The sequence below is a fragment of a genome, unplaced genomic scaffold (assembly GCF_019419815.1).
Source record: "Pyrus x bretschneideri cultivar Hongxiangsu unplaced genomic scaffold, Pyrus_bretschneideri_v1 Contig56, whole genome shotgun sequence".
Lineage (NCBI taxonomy): Eukaryota > Viridiplantae > Streptophyta > Magnoliopsida > Rosales > Rosaceae > Pyrus > Pyrus x bretschneideri.
Genome location: NW_025999794.1, coordinates 2,322,150 through 2,339,418, shown reverse-complemented (window position 1 = coordinate 2,339,418; position 17,269 = coordinate 2,322,150). Strand labels below are relative to the sequence as shown.

Here is a 17,269-nt window from a genome sequence, read left to right as displayed (position 1 = left end):
AACAAATCAAAGTCAAAGGGGTTTCATACCTTCCACGCTGTTTACAATAAATGACAAACATGTCAACTTGTTAGTAGATGGTAGATACATGAATTAAGCGAGAGGGAGAGAGGGAGAGAGAGAGAGAGAGAGAGAGGGAGAGAGAGAGGCAGATGCCCGGTAATTTCATTTTTTATTTCACCGAGGTTGACCTTGTTGTGTTTAGCCACCACATCTCAATGAATAATTTATATTTAAACTAATTCTTCATTAATTATTTGAAAACAAAGTTTAGAAGAGGTTGATTTTATGATCTATAATATTAAAAACGAATTTTAAATTAAACAATTAAATAAATTGATAAAGTAAAGAAAACAAAAGAAAACGTTTTGAAAACTAAATTGTAAAAGTCTAAGGTTCCGCCGTCCCTTAACAATCCTACGTAGGTCTTCTAATTCCTTATGAATTACACATGCATATTTTAAAGGTTAGGTTTTCCTAAAGTATGCCCTACTTGGAATCCCAAACCTAGAACGTATATCTAACCTGCAACCCGTCTGTGGCGTCCAGATCGAATGTGAACATGCAAGACTCATTAAGTTTTGTGAAAACCTTTTGAAAAATCATGTAACTCCTAAGATGTGTCGTCCATCCTAAGTATTTACACATGTTAACCACAAGAAGCTTTAGTCAATTTTAGGGACAACCCTCCGCCAAAATTGCATCAATTTATTTTTCTAAATATCCTAATGGTCGCGAATCACTAAGACAAATAGATAGTTTAAAGCACAGTGATTAACAATCCAAAACTTGCATGCATAAATTCATAAGAAATTATATAAAAACTATATATTCATGGTAAGGCTCAAGGCATTACCCTAGCAAACAAAACTAGTTACTAACAACCATAGAACAAAATACTATTAAGATAGAAAAAGAATAGAAAACACCTTGAAAATACGAAGTGTCAAAGCCTAGCTAAATTCTCCACGTATGTTCTCCCCCAATGTTGCGTAGAGAACCCTAATGGCTAACAAACCTTATTTATACTAATACAAAATAAAACCTTAAAAAGTCTTTAGAGTAAAACTAGGAAACATAATTAAATGATAAAACAGAAAATAAAAGATTTCCTATTTGAACTAAAATTTGGAGTTCTCAGAAAATTAGTATTTTGACCGACCAAATCAACTCCGATTTGGTCTCAAAAGGTCTCTTTTGAAATCTTGAGAGGTCCCCTACAAATCTCAGAAGGAATCTTCCTCAAAATATGCCATCTTGACCTCCAAAATACCCAAAATGTCCAAAAACGTCAATCTGAGAAAGCTGCGCGCTGGGCATTAATTTCATTGTCACGGTCAAACGGCTTGGTAGAAAAATCTGGAATTTTGACACAATCATCTTGAAAGGCACACGAACATCCTCCAATTGGAATTACTCCAAAATTCATCCCTTTGATCACTTTTTGCTCCAGAGGAAATCGAATGTCCTATATTGAAAATATATAACAAAGTATCAAAATACTACCAAAATAACTAATAAATTAATACTAAGATTAGGGTAAAATATATGGTATAATATGGACTCATCAGTTAGAATTAGGCATTACAAATGGGAGCTCAAGTACGAGTACAAGTCCCCTGACTGCTTCAAGAAACTGGTTATAACCATCAATGGCAGAAGTCCTGGACTGACCATACAAGCTCAGCAGGGCGACACAATCATCGTTGAGGTTACTAACAGTTTATGGACAGAAAATACCGCCATACGTTGGCATGGAATCTGACAGGTACGTACCTAGTACACAAACAATTATCGATTTTGTTTGGCTTATCTTTGCTTCTTCCTTAAGTTTCTCTTGTGACGTTGAGGTTTCTTTAGAAAGAAACAGAAAACAATATGAATGACCTGTGTATATTTGTGTTTTTCGTTGAAGGGGTGACTCAATATCCAATACCGCCTGGAGATACCTGATAGGAGCATATTTAGGCGACTTACTTAGCTTGTTTTCGTGCATCTATGTTGTTAATTCATAGTTGTTTTAGTAGTTTAAGCCATTTTCGTGTGTTTTTAGGTTCATATGGCTAAGGAAGCAAAAAGATGCATTTTGGAGCATTTTGGAGCAAAATTGGGCTTGGAATGGATAGCACATGATTGGAGCCAAAGTGTTGGACGAATTTGAAGGCCTTGTATTCATTTTGGACATAAAACAAAAGGCCTAGCCCATTCTCTCTTAAACCAACCCCAAGGCCATGCATTTCCTTCCAATTCCAAAGCCCACAATCACTTCAAAAGCCATGCAAAGAACCATCCATTCCATAAAAAACAATCCATCAATTCACATGCAAAACCACCATTAACACACATGCACCCAAACAAAGCAACCTAGCTAACCCTACATGCATTCTTTATGTAACTCTTCATCATTCCACCATTCATTCTTTATTCCACAAACAAGTCACATGCATTTCCACCTTCCTACTTCATCATTTCACCACATTCTCCCTCTTTAACTCATTTCATTATTCATTCACTTTGCATTCATTCAATTCCACCCCACATGCACCCTTTATTCTTCATCATTGCAACCATGGCACATTTACACCAACAAAACAACTCCCATGCCATGGCCTACTCATATTCCCATTTCCTTTCCAACATCTCACATGCATTTCCACCTTCCTACTTCATCATTTCACCACATTTTCCCTTTTATTTCCACATGCAATTCTTCATCATTGCAACCACAAACACCTTAAACAAATAGCCATATACATCTCCACTCCTCCTATAAATACCCTTGCATTCATTCATTCAAGAATCATCTCATTTCATACACAAACACATCCATTCTTTCTCTCTAGCCGTGAGTTTCTCTCCATTAGAATCCAAAAACCATCTTCCATTTCCATCACTCCCCACTCCATTCCACACTTCCATCCCCCCAACCAACTATCCCTAGACCTTATGCTACAATAAAGAGGAAGATAAGAGGGCCTAAACGTTCATACAATTCAAGTTTGAGTTGTTGGAATGTTTAGGTGTTTCTTTGATTTCAATGTTTAAATTCAATTCTCTTTGTTTTGTACGGAAGAGAAGAGTGCCTAAACGTTCATACAATTCAAGTTTGAGTTGTTGGAATGTTTAGGTGTCTCTTTGATTTCAAAGTTATGAGGAACTAAACCCCCTTTAGCTAGGGGGTGATTCGAAACTATGTTTATGTTTGCAATATGAATTGATTAACTTTCGTTGGAATTTCATAAGTTGTGGATTCAATTTGTTTAACCGTTTGATTGATGACTTATTTATGTATGTTTATTGAGAATGCGCGCTTAATTTTCATGCATGAATATGACGCTAGAATATAAGTGAGTTTCACCTAATCGTTATGAACTTATATTCACAAGTAGTGGAGGTTGCTTATAAACAATCGCGTTAAATAAATTCTTGGCATAAGTTTCATGCAATCATAGTAACGAATGCCTCGTCAACACTTATAGTTTTCATTGAACGTAATGATCTTTGATTGTATCTTTATTATGATGTCATGTAAGGAACTTTTGAAGAATGCTTTGGGTTGTCGTATGATGTCATCCAATTCATTAACTTAAGGAAAACTTGACGGTTAATTTAAGCGGACCTAATTAACCCGGGGTGTTGAGAAATCATAATTTATCGAAAGACCAACTGAGAATCAATCTTGTATGCAAGTGTAACATGTGTGGAGAAGAACCCCTTGGCTATTCCATCATCCATATTTTCATCTCATTCATATTTACGTTTTTCCTTTAATTACAATTTGTCCATTTAATTTAATCTCGTCCAAACACAATCCCCCCTTTACTTTATTGTCAAATTAGTTAGAAATCAATTTAGTTTGTGTTTTTAAAGCATTTTGAGTCTTTTGGTTTGTCTTAATGTTTTAACGTTTAGTTTCACATTTTTTGAGTCTAGTTTAGTGTTTTATATTGTTTTTACGTTTTTGAGTCAAAATCCAAGTGGTTAACAATCCCTCCTAATCCCCGGTCCAGAACGATCCCTACTTATACTTATACTACAATTGTCAAAAAGAGGGTTTAATTTGTGCGCGTATAATTCTCGCATCAATACCTTCAAATATCAGTTTGTGGTTGATAGGGTAATTAAAATTTAATTATATTTATTCCATAGACACCTGCTTCTTGTTCTTGAATTGGAATAATTATACTGAATATATAATGACTGATTCATATATGTAACAAATAAATTGCAATTAATTTCCAGCCCGGGACATACCTGGACCATGCTTATTGCGGAATGCAAAGAGAAGCTGGCGTATACGGTTCAATCCGCGTAGTACTTCCAGATGGAGAATCCGAGCCTTTTGCTTACGATTATGATCGAAGCATCATCCTCAACGACTGGTACCACAAAACCACTTACGAACACGCCGTTGGATTGTCCTCCCTCAAGTTTTCCTGGGTTGGGGAACCTCAGGTAATTAAATACATTACTGCATTCCTCTACAACTATACATTCACTTTTATTTGGTAACAAATGCTAATTTAAATGCGCATAAAATTTCAGTCGCTTGATACAAGGAAAAGGAAGATTCAACTGCTCTACCCTAACCACTCCAAGCTTAGACCTCAGTGTTTGTAACGCAACCAACCCCGAATGTTCTCCTTATGCAATGCCAATAGTCCCCGGCAAAACATATCGACTAAGGGTTGCTAGCTTAACTGCTCTATCAGCCTTCACTCCTCAGTTTCCAAATAGAGGTAGTTTAATCATGACCAACCTTGATAAATATAAAAGCAGACCAAGACCCTTCAAGAAACTATTGGATCACAACAATTGTGGTTAGCCGGAATGCCACCACGCCACCAGGTTTGGGCATTTTCAATTACTACCCAAACCATCCCAGGAGATCTCCTCCATCAGTACCACCAGCAGGCCCTGCATGGGACAACTTTCGCGCTTGACTGGATCAAAGTCTTGCCATTAAGGCACGCCAAGGCTTCATCCATGCGTTTTCTTCGACTTAAAGTACTTGAGAGTTCAAATTCTCAATGGGTCCTAATTTTGGCTTCAGAGATTATTATGATTTATTTTGTTGGCTTCTAGAGCATCAGCAACCTACTTTCCTTCTCTATGAATGTGTGCACACATAATTCCCATTTGACAAAGTTGTCAGAGCCAATTCTTACAATCCACCATAACAAACTATAAGACCACATTAGGAGCCTAAAAAGATAGTGAATAACCAACATGGAGTCTATTTCAATCCACAAATGTTTCCAATCTCTGACCCAAACTATACGGACAACCTCAGTGAAAGCACAAATTTCTACAACAACTGAACATAAAATTTTTGTGTTTGATGCAAAAGTGCCAATTGCCCTACCCTCCAATGAGTGAAAAATCCCTCCAAATCCAACACGGCCTAACAATATGTGGTTAAGTTGTTCAGATGTATAGTTTGTACAAACACTCTTATGTTGGATTATTATGATCTACTTGGATTATTTTGTTGGTGAGGGAGACTACCTCGTCAAACAGTTCGTGCGTTCGCTGAAAAGTAATGCTTTTGACTGGTACACTGACCTTGAACCTGAGTCTATCAACAGTTGGGACCAGCTAGAAAGGGAATTCCTCAACCGTTTCTACAGCACTCGTCGTACTGTAAGCATGTTGGAGCTGACCAGCACGAAACAGTGGAAAGATGAACCTGTCGTTGACTACATAAATAGATGGCGTTCTTTAAGTCTGGATTGCAAAGATCGGCTTTCCGAAACCTCTGCCATTGAGATGTGCGTTCAAGGCATGCAGTGGGGACTACACTACATCCTTCAAGATCAAGCCCCAACGGCCCTTGAAGAGCTTCCACCAACTCAAGATCAAGCCCCGACGGCCCTTGAGGAAAGTGTTCATCGTTCATCATCCATCAACCTTCAAGATCAAGCCCCAACGGCCCTTGAAGAACTTCCACCAACGCAAGATCAAGCCCCGACGGCCCCTTGAAGAAAGTGTTCATCGTTCATCATCCGTTCATCCTAAGTTCAAGCCCCAACGGCCCTTTGGATCAACAACCTCAACAAATCCACACATCCAATCGTTCTTCAAGATTAAGCCCAAAAGCCCTTGAAGATCCGCTCATCCATCAACCTTCAAGATCAAGCCTCAACGGCCCTTGAAGAACTCCCACTAACTCAAGATCAAGCCCCGACGGCCCTTGAGGAAAGTGTTCATCGTTCATCATCCATCAAGATCAAGCCCCAACGGCCCTTGAAGAGCTTCCACCAACTCAAGATCAAGCCCCGACGGCCCTTGAGGAAAGTGTTCATCGTTCATCATCCATCAACCTTCAAGATCAAGCCCCAACGGCCCTTGAAGAACTTCCACCAACGCAAGATCAAGCCCCGACGGCCCCTTGAAGAAAGTGTTCATCGTTCATCATCCGTTCATCCTAAGTTCAAGCCCCAACGGCCCTTTGGATCAACAACCTCAACAAATCCACACATCCAATCGTTCTTCAAGATTAAGCCCAAAAGCCCTTGAAGATCCGCTCATCCATCAACCTTCAAGATCAAGCCTCAACGGCCCTTGAAGAACTCCCACTAACTCAAGATCAAGCCCCGACGGCCCCTTGAAGAAAGTGTTCATCATTCATCATCCGTTCATCCTGAGATCAAGCCCCAACGGCCCTTTGGATCAACAACCTCAACAAACTCATACACCCATTCTTCAAGATCAAGCCTAACGCCCCTTGAAGATCCATTCATCAACTGTGCATCCTTAGATCAAGCCCCGACGGCCCTTTGGATCAACAACTCATCCACAAACCCACATCATACGAAGATAGAATCAGAGGATCAAATTACAAGGAGATTGTAACCCCAAAATCATTAATACAAATATATATTTTGTACACGTATTCTTGTCGCTTGTGTTTCAGGAATTTCTCGTGTTTACAAATTTGGCACGCCCAGTGGGACAATCTCTACCTCTCATCTCTATCCTCAAATCATCAAAAAACGCAAATGGCATCAAGAAAGGATCAAGCTGTTCCTGCAATCAAAGCAAAGAACAAGAACATCATCGCCGCAAGTGGTGATATTTCGGGCATCATAACCCGAAGTAAGGCAAGAGATCTTTTTGCCGCGGCTTCCGCCCCTGCATTAACTCTGTCAAAGGAACAAGAGCACCTGAGGTACGAGCCTGTGATCACCCTAGCCTCGCTAAGGGCATCAAAAGGGGAGAGCCCAAGGAAATACGCAGAGTCCCTACTCTCCGACGCTAATTCGAGCGGTAGTACAACCATGCAAGTCATGACCACTGGAGCAACTTCAATCGAGGAGCAGCTAGCTCAGATGAATGAAGCAATTGCAAAGCTCACACGGACTGTGGAAGAGAAGGACTTGCAGATTGCCGCACTCGTCAACCAACTAGATGCGCAGCTCGACGTGAAAGTCGACCCAAATGTTGGCCCATTAAAGAAAGAAGAAGAGGAGACGCCAGAGGAGGAAGATGAAGAGAAGCCGAAGCTAGACCAAGCAACGGCATCCATGGGATCTCTCTCTATCCAGCAGCTACAGGAGATGATCGCGAGCACTATCAAGACACAGTACGAAGGAAGCTCGCATGACTCCATACTGTACTCAAAGCCTTACTCCAAGAGGATTGATGCTTTGAAGATGCCAAGGGGTTATCAGCCCCCAAAATTCATGCAGTTCGATGGAAAAGGCAACCCGAAGCAACATGTCGCCCATTTCATTGAAACTTGCAACAATGCTGGGACAGAGGGAGACTACCTCGTCAAACAGTTCGTGCGTTCGCTGAAAAGTAATGCTTTTGACTGGTACACTGACCTCGAACCTGAGTCTATCAACAGTTGGGACCAGCTAGAAAGGGAATTCCTCAACCGTTTCTACAGCACTCGTCGTACTGTAAGCATGTTGGAGCTGACCAGCACGAAACAGTGGAAAGATGAACCTGTCGTTGACTACATAAATAGATGGCGTTCTTTAAGTCTGGATTGCAAAGATCGGCTTTCCGAAACCTCTGCCATTGAGATGTGCGTTCAAGGCATGCAGTGGGGACTACACTACATCCTTCAAGGCATCAAACCACGAACATTTGAGGAGTTAGCCACCCGCGCCCATGATATGGAGTTAAGCATCACCCGTCATGGGAAGAAAGAACAGATCGCCGATTACAAGAATGACAAAGTTTTGGGGCCAAAGGTGGATAAGGCTACGTGGAAACCCACCAAGGAAGCAATGACGGTCAACACAACTCCAGTCAAAATCCCTACACGAAGCAAGGCAATTCAAACCGAAGCTTTTCGTGATCAAGAGATACGTAGACGCACTTTGAAGGAGCTTGAGGAGAAGACTTATCCATTCCCCGACTCTGACGTGGTTGCCATGTTGAAAGACTTGCTTGACAAAAAGGTGATCAACCTACCTGAGTGCAAACGGCCAGAAGAGATGAACCGTACTGACAGTCCAAGGTACTGCAAATTCCACCGCTTCATTAGTCATCCTACGGAAAAGTGCTTTGTGCTAAAAGATCTCATCATGAAGTTGGCTCAGAAAGGGATCATCGAGCTAGATCTTAATGATGTGGTGAAGACAAATTATACCACCGTCACTTCTGGCTCTTTGAATTCAAAATCTTCACCTCAACCGCTGGGGGCATGCTCCAAAACCATGTCAGTCAAGTCAAGTGAAGTTGAAGGATGGACTTATGTCACTCCAAAGAAAATGCACAAGAAACATAGGTCTCCTCCGCAAGTTCGCCAATCGGAAAGGGGGCAAAACAGCTCTTGTCAACCTCCAGAAAAATGTGAAAGTGTTGGAGATAATGAAATTTCGACACAAAGATCGTCCATCCCCATCACAATGTGCGACCTCTTCCCAGAAGACTTCTTCAATTACTCGGTCAAGGCTCCTTCCTATGAAGATTGCGAGGAACGCCTCTCCCAGATCGCTTGACAAATCCACAACAACAACAAAAGCTCCTCGTTCGCACGAGCCTAAAAGGCGACAGCCAAAGCTCCTTGTCCGCACGAGCATAAAAGGCGACAACAAACGCTCCTTGCCTGCACGAGCTAAAAATGCAAACGGCACCAAGACGCTCCTGGCCCGCAAGAGCATAAACTGTGTACGGCAAAATCATCACCAAAATCATCATCAAAACCATCACTCATTTGAACTACGTCATGACTTGATCCCTCCTCAACCAAGGGTACGTAGGCAACTTGAAACTTCAAAACTTCAAGTACAGTCACATCACCAACAAAAACACAAACACTTTGAAGAAAAAAAGCGAATTCAAACTATGAATACTTTATTTCTTTAAAGGAATGATTTGGTTACAAAGCTGTATTACAAGGGTGAGCATCACACCAACGTCACCACCGAGGAAAGTTGTGACCAAAAGACACTACACAGCATAAACTCGCTGCAGTCTTTTGCACAACCACATACGGTAAAAGTGACACTTTGGAACAAGCTTCAAGTAGCAGTGGTAAAGAGCCCACGACAAGCAGTAAGGTCAATGTGCACAACAAAGTCATCGCCGAGGGAAAACCGTGACCAAAAGGCACTACACAGCGAAATCCCGCTGCAGTCTTTTGCACAGCACCACATGGTAAAAAGTGGCGCACTGCAACAAGCACCAGGCAAAGAGTACGGTTGCACCCACATCCTGCTCACTCCGTCACCAATTCCAAATTCACAAGAAGCTGCCACCAATGGTGAACATGGGTAATCCGTCAAAAGACAGCAAGGAAATCTATGAATGCAGTAAGTACCTGTTAAAAAAAATATATATATATACACACACATATGTCACTATATATATATTCTCTACTTAAAAAGAAAATAAATAAATATACATATGTTACTATGTAAATATATATATATTCTCTACTCAAAAAAAAAAAAAAAAAAAAAAAAAAAAAAAAAAAAAAAACAATTTTCTTTATTAAAAAAAAAAAAATATACATATGTTTCTATGTATTAGAAAAATATATATATATTGTCCACTTCAAAAAAAAAAAAAAAAAAAAAAAAAAAAAAAAAGAAGAAAATATATACGATATATATACAAATCCAGGCCCTCATCCAAGCCCAAAACCAGAAGGAAAAAGCCACTCTCTCTCTCTCGGCCCAAGCTCTTATCGCCATAACAATGGAAAACTACTCATACAACTCCTATCCCGAGTCTGGTTCCTCGACCCCACCAGAATCCGAGATCCAATCCCAGGACCTCTCCACCGCCGCCAAATCCATGGACCCAAAAGCCGTGAAATCGGAGCTGGTCCTGATTCTCGACTATTCAGATACTGAATTTCGCCGACGCAGTGGCGATTGGAAGCCGATCGCCGGAGCGATTGTTCAAGATTCTCGACGTGTTCGAGGCTTTGCGGGATTTGATGCCCGAATTCGAGTCAGTGTTCTCCGATCAGTACTGCTTGTTTCTCCGGAACGAAGCGATTACGATTTGGAAAAGGTTAGGCGAAGCGATCAGAGGCATTTTCATGGAGTTGGAGAATCTGATCAGTCTTGACCCTGCAAAAACTCCAGTTCCTGGCGGCGGATTGCATCCAATCACTCGATATGTGATGAATTATCTTCGGGCAGCTTGCCGATCGCGCCAGACCCTTGAGCAGGTTTTCGAGGACAGTTCTGCAGTCTCTCATCAACCCAAGGTTGATGACCAAAGCTCGTCCATGTCGGTACAAATGGCATGGATTATGGAGCTTCTGGAGAGCAATTTGGAAGCTAAGTCGAAGATTTACAGGGACTCTGCTTTGTGCTGTGTTTTCATGATGAACAATGGGAGGCGTTGACGAAGTTCACTCCAACTTTCTACTTCGACACCGCTGGCTATGCCTTCACGTACCCAATTGCCCGGCTGTTTGGTTGCAGGGTTATCTGCTACACCCATTACCCCACAATCAGCTGCGACATGCTCTCCCGGGTCCGCCGGCGGAGCTCCATGTACAACAATGACGACTTCATTGCTCGGAGCAATTGGTTGTCCAGCTGCAAAGTCGTATACTACAATTTGTTTAGCCGGATGTATGGGATTGTAGGATCTTGTGCTCATCTTGCTATGGTTAATTCGTCATGGACTCAGTCCCATATCGAACAGCTCTGGAGCATTCCACAACGGACTAAGCGGGTCTACCCTCCTTGTGATACTTCTGGACTTCAGGAGCTTCCCTTGGAAAGGCCAGCTGAACCGGCTAAAATTATATCTGTTGCTCAGTTTCGGCCAGAGAAGGCACATGGTCTCCAACTTGAGGCCTTTGCAGTTGCCATAGGTAAATTAGATGCACACTTCCCCAGGCCTAAGCTTCAGTTTGTGGGTAGCTGTCGGAATAAAGCTGATGAGGAAAGAGTACAACGTTTGAAGGATAAAGCAATTGAACTGAAGTTGGACGGGGATGTAGAATTTCATAAAAATGTCATGTACAGGGACTTGGTTCAACTTTTGGGAGGAGCTTTTTGCATCGGACTTCAGTTGTATTGCATATTTTGTTACCCTGTGAATTTCCAATCAAATCCAAGAGCTCTGCTCCCTTTTTTTTTTCTGCAACAAAAGAACATGAAGTCAGTAAGAGAGGTTAAGAGAAAGTGACGGAACACGACAAGGCACTTCTTCCTCTCCATCCATGCAGCTCCTCGCCTGCAAGTCCCTCAGCTTCACTCTGGCCACCATGATCAAAATCAACGAAGAGCTTCATTGACCGCTGTCAAACGACTAGCCGGCCTTCAAACTCGACGCCTTACACTCTGCCTCAAGATCTACTTCTGCACATCCGCCATGGCTGCTGCCTTTGAATGTGATCAACAAAATCAAAGTTTGTTAACTCACACCCAAAGATCTCATCCGTCTGCTTGCCTCTACTGCTGCCTTTGAATGTGATTGACAAAATCAAAGTTTGTCAACTCACACCCAAAGATCTCCTCCGTCTTCTCTCGGACTCGCCTGGGTTTTCACCCACGAACTCAGTCTTGCAGATGGCCATATAAATAAATAAATAAAAAAAAAAAAAAAAAAAAAAAAAGGTAATGATGATGCTGGGAAGCATCTTTCAAAAGAATAATAAAAAAAAAGGGGTAATGATGATGTTTCTGGAATCATGTGAAAAAAAAAAAAAAAAAAATATATATAAAAACGATGGTGGTGCTTCTGGCACCATCTGAAATATATGTATATATAAATGAATGGTGGATCAGTGCCACCGAAAGCAAAGAAATGAATAAAAAAAATTTGATGATGGACGGGGATGTACATGTTTTCTCTGTATTTAGCACAATACACTAAATAAAACGAAGTATGTTCATTGATTTTCGAGAAATTACAAGTGCGAAAAAAAAAAAAAAAAAAAAAAAAAAAAAAAAAAAAAAAAAGGAGCCTTCAAAGAAAGAGAAATTACAAGTGCGAAATTACAAGTGTCTAACAAAGAAAGAGAAAAATGGAGCCTTCACAAAGGTTGTTCACGTGAAGCCCCACTACGTGGCAACACTCTCGGAGCAAGAGGCATCGGAGCGGAAGGCATCGGAGCGGGAGACACCGAAGATAGATCATTCAAGGCCCCAAACCTTGGTGGAACGCTGGATGACCCAGGAAAGAGGTGCCTCTGGAAGAAAGCTGCAAACCGTTGACGATCATCAAGCTCATCAAGCTTCCTCTTCATGCCTGTCGAATAATTGTTGGCAAGCACGTGCAAACTTCGGTTCTCGTACTTAAGCTGTTTGATTTCCTGCTTAAGACTCTCCACCTCCGCCATCAAGGATTCAACCTGACGGGAGCGAGCAAGAAGGCGTTGGCCCATGTTGGACACAGAGCTAGCGCACTGAACACTCAGAGCCAGGGATTCTTGAACGGCCAACTCATCAGACCGTCCTGAAAGCAGCTGACTGTCTTTGGGAGTGAGGAGGTTCCGAGCCACTATTGTAGCTGTTGTGGCGTCCTGCATCACTGAGTCTTCACCTGTAAGAGGACCGTTAGAAGATAAGAAAGAAGGACACCATACATTACCTTGAAGCGGCGCAACCGGATCACTGCTGAGACTCAATTCTAAGCTAAGGTTCGATGGGTTAGCCATTTTTCAAAGGTGTTAAAAGAGATGGTTGGATGGAGTTAAAACTCAAAAGGCCGGAGATGATTTTCAGGAATGAGCAACCTTCGAAGTGTGCATGTTAGAGGTGATCAATACCTCTATAAAAACGAAGAGGCGCTTGCTCAGAAATCGAAGGGCCGCTTGTTCAAAAAAATGAAGAGACATCGCTCTGCAAATCTCAAAAGCTGGATTTTCCGGCGTAAGTTAGGCGACGCTTTCTCGGCTTTCCAGAAAACGCGTTCAACTTTGTCAAAAGATCTCCGACAAAGTTGAAAACACGTGGAGGCTGGCGACGCTTTCGCGGCTTTTCAGAGCACGGGTGCCACTTTGTCAAAAGATCACGTGGAGGTCATCATCGCAGCTACACATCTTTAGCTGACGAGCGCAAAGTTCGGCGACGCTTTCTCTGCTTTTCAGAAAACGCGTACCACTTTGTCAAAAGAGACGCTCGTTCAGAAATCGAAGAGGCGTCGCTCAGAAATCAAAGAGGCGTATTCAAAGATCGAAGAGTCGTCACTATTTCAAAAAGCCGAATTTGCGGGATCAAAACGTTTGTCGACAAGGGTAAAAGAACAGTACCACCACTTGCTATTGGGAAATCCCTATATATGTCGACCTTCATCTTTTATGGCAAGGTAGACCTGAAAAAAAAAAATGCCCAACTCTTCCTCACCTCCGAGAGTACACTCCCAGCAAAACATCTCAAAATACTCAATTTTTTCCTCTTCCCCAAAGATGATACCAGATGCCTGGAGTACAGATGACCCAGGAGGAAACGGTAGATGGAAGCATGTGCTGATTCATTCACCGCTTCTTCAAAAGCAAAAGTATCTCATATCATCAAGGGCGAAAGCAAAGGTATCTCATATCATGCTTTTTCCCTGTCCTTTTCTTTGTCCTTGCTCTTACATGCAGGAGAAGGGGAAATAGAGTTATCAGTCGGAACCTGAAATCAAACTTCCGACCTGGAACTGATTGCCTGGAACCTTTGCCTGGTTGCTTACCTTGCATTGCTCTCGAGTACTCATCGTCGCAGAGAAGTAATGTTTTGAAGCACCATTTAAATGCAAAGGTTGCATTCAACTCCTGCATCAGAGGACAAATACTACACGAGAAGATGCCAAACCTGCATAAGGAAATACCACTTCTGCAAAGGGAGCAAGTAAGGCAAGTGAAAATGATACATCAAAGCATGTGGAGACAAACACAACAAATATATATGCTGATTCATTTGCTGCTTCTTCAAAAGCAAAGGTATCTCATATCATGCTTTCTTCATGTCCTTTCCTTTGTCCTTGTTCTTACTCGCATAGCAAAGTGAAAAGAGCAATCAGCCGGCACTTGGAGTCAGTCGTCCGATCTACCCTCTTCAATACGAATTGGAAAGATTGAACAAAGAAACAGGTCATCACTTCCACCTCGTGCTTGCCTGCCATGTGTCTGAATCCTGCTACCCAGTTCAAGAGTAGCACAAAGGAAAATCAACGATGGGGGGAGACCAAAAGAATCCTCCAGCCCAGTTCAAGATCAAGCCTTGATGGCCCTTGAAGAAATCATAAGTCCGATTCAAAATCAAGTGTTCACCACCCTTGAATCAAATTCAACTCCAGATCAAAGGAGTAAGTTCAGACCTTCGGAGGAGACCAAAAGAATCCTCCAGCTCAGTTCAAGAGTAAGCTTGTGGAAAATCAACGATTGGAGGAAACCAGAAAATCTTCCAGTCGAGCTCAAGATCAAGCCTCGATGGCCCTTGAAGAAATTTCCAGCCCAATTCAAGATCAAGCCTCGACGGCCCTTGGGTTGACATCTACATTAAGGGACTTCAAAACGCATCTTCTACACGTGACAAGCACATGTCTACGACGCGCCTTGAAGTGGGGGCATTTGTAGACATCAAAATTTCGGTGAAATGAATGTTGACCAATAATTAAAATTTCAACGTTCACGTGTCACATAAATTTTACATGTAGCGTGTGATTCAACGAAAAATCGAAATAAATTGGAAAAGTCATCAAATATGACACGTGTCAATACCTGGCAGAAATGATTTATTTCATCTGATTATTTAAATCCAAAAATCAAGTTTTGGAATTCTATAAATAGGAGGCCAAGGCATTCATTTAAGAGGAAGGAAGGAGAAGGAGAAAGGAAGAAGAGAAAGAAGGAAGGGGGGGAGAAGAAAAGAAGGAAGAAGGAGAAGAAGGGAAGAAAAGAAAGAAGCCTTGGAACTCTAAAGCTCTCAAGCAAATCCCGAAGGATCAAGAAAGCACCCTTCGTTCTTCGTCAAATCAACCTTCAAGATCAAGCCCCAACGGCCCTTGAAGAGCTTCCACCAACTCAAGATCAAGCCCCGACGGCCCTTGAGGAAAGTGTTCATCGTTCATCATCCATCAACCTTCAAGATCAAGCCCCAACGGCCCTTGAAGAGCTTCCACCAACTCAAGATCAAGCCCCGACGGCCCTTGAGGAAAGTGTTCATCGTTCATCATCCATCAACCTTCAAGATCAAGCCCCAACGGCCCTTGAAGAGCTTCCACCAACTCAAGATCAAGCCCCGACGGCCCTTGAGGAAAGTGTTCATCGTTCATCATCCATCAACCTTCAAGATCAAGCCCCAACGGCCCTTGAAGAACTTCCACCAACGCAAGATCAAGCCCCGACGGCCCCTTGAAGAAAGTGTTCATCGTTCATCATCCGTTCATCCTAAGTTCAAGCCCCAACGGCCCTTTGGATCAACAACCTCAACAAATCCACACATCCAATCGTTCTTCAAGATTAAGCCCAAAAGCCCTTGAAGATCCGCTCATCCATCAACCTTCAAGATCAAGCCTCAACGGCCCTTGAAGAACTCCCACTAACTCAAGATCAAGCCCCGACGGCCCCTTGAAGAAAGTGTTCATCATTCATCATCCGTTCATCCTGAGATCAAGCCCCAACGGCCCTTTGGATCAACAACCTCAACAAACTCATACACCCATTCTTCAAGATCAAGCCTAACGCCCCTTGAAGATCCATTCATCAACTGTGCATCCTTAGATCAAGCCCCGACGGCCCTTTGGATCAACAACTCATCCACAAACCCACATCATACGAAGATAGAATCAGAGGATCAAATTACAAGGAGATTGTAACCCCAAAATCATTAATACAAATATATATTTTGTACACGTATTCTTGTCGCTTGTGTTTCAGGAATTTCTCGTGTTTACAGTATAGTTTGTACAAACACTCTTATGTTGGATTATTATGATCTACTTGGATTATTTTGTTGGCTTCTAAAGTATCAGCAACCTGCTTTCCTTCTCTACAAATGTGTGCACACATAATTCCCATTTGACAAAATTGTCAAAGCCAATTCTTACAATCCACCATAACAAATTATAAGACCACATTAGGAGCCTAAAAAGATAGCGAATAACCAACATGGAGTCTATTTCAATCCACAAATGTTTCTCTGACCCGAACTATATGGACAACCTCAATGAAAGCACAAATTTCTACAGCAACTGAACATAAAATTTTTGTGTTTGATGCAAAAGTGGCAATTGCCCTACCATCCAATGAGTGAAAAATCCCTCCAAATCCAGCACGGCCTAACAATATGTGGTTAAGGTGTTCAGATGTATAGTTTGTACAAACACTCTTATGTTGGATTATTATGATCTACTTGGATTATTTTGTTGTCTTCTAAAGCATCAGCAATCTGCTTTCCTTCTCTACGAATGTGTGCACACATAATTCCCATTTGACAAAGTTGTCAAAGCCAATTCTTACGATCCACCATAACAAACTATAAGACCACATTAGGAGCCTAAAAAGATAGTGAATAACCAACATGGAGTCTATTTCAATCCACAAATGTTTCCAATCTCTGACCCAAACTATACAGACAACCTCAATGAAAGCACAAATTTCTACAATTGAACTTAAAATTTTTGTGTTTGATGCAAAAGTGCCAATTGCCCTACCCTCCAATGAGTGAAAAATCCCTCCAAATCCAGCACGGCCTAATAATATGTGGTTAAGTTGTTCAGATGTATAGTTTGTACAAACACTCTTATGTTGGATTATTGTATATGTAAATGTTGATGTATCTTCTTTAGTGTGATGAATGAAAAACTCCATTTTCACAACAAAAAAAGTAGGCAATTCATTTTCAAAACAAAA

The 17,269-nt window shown here is 41.7% G+C and overlaps 1 pseudogene; it reads left to right on the top strand.

The window, feature by feature from the left end:
* Positions 1–1,558: 1,558 nt before the first annotated feature.
* Positions 1,559–5,006, top strand: LOC103967034 (annotated as a pseudogene).
* Positions 5,007–17,269: the final 12,263 nt, after the last annotated feature.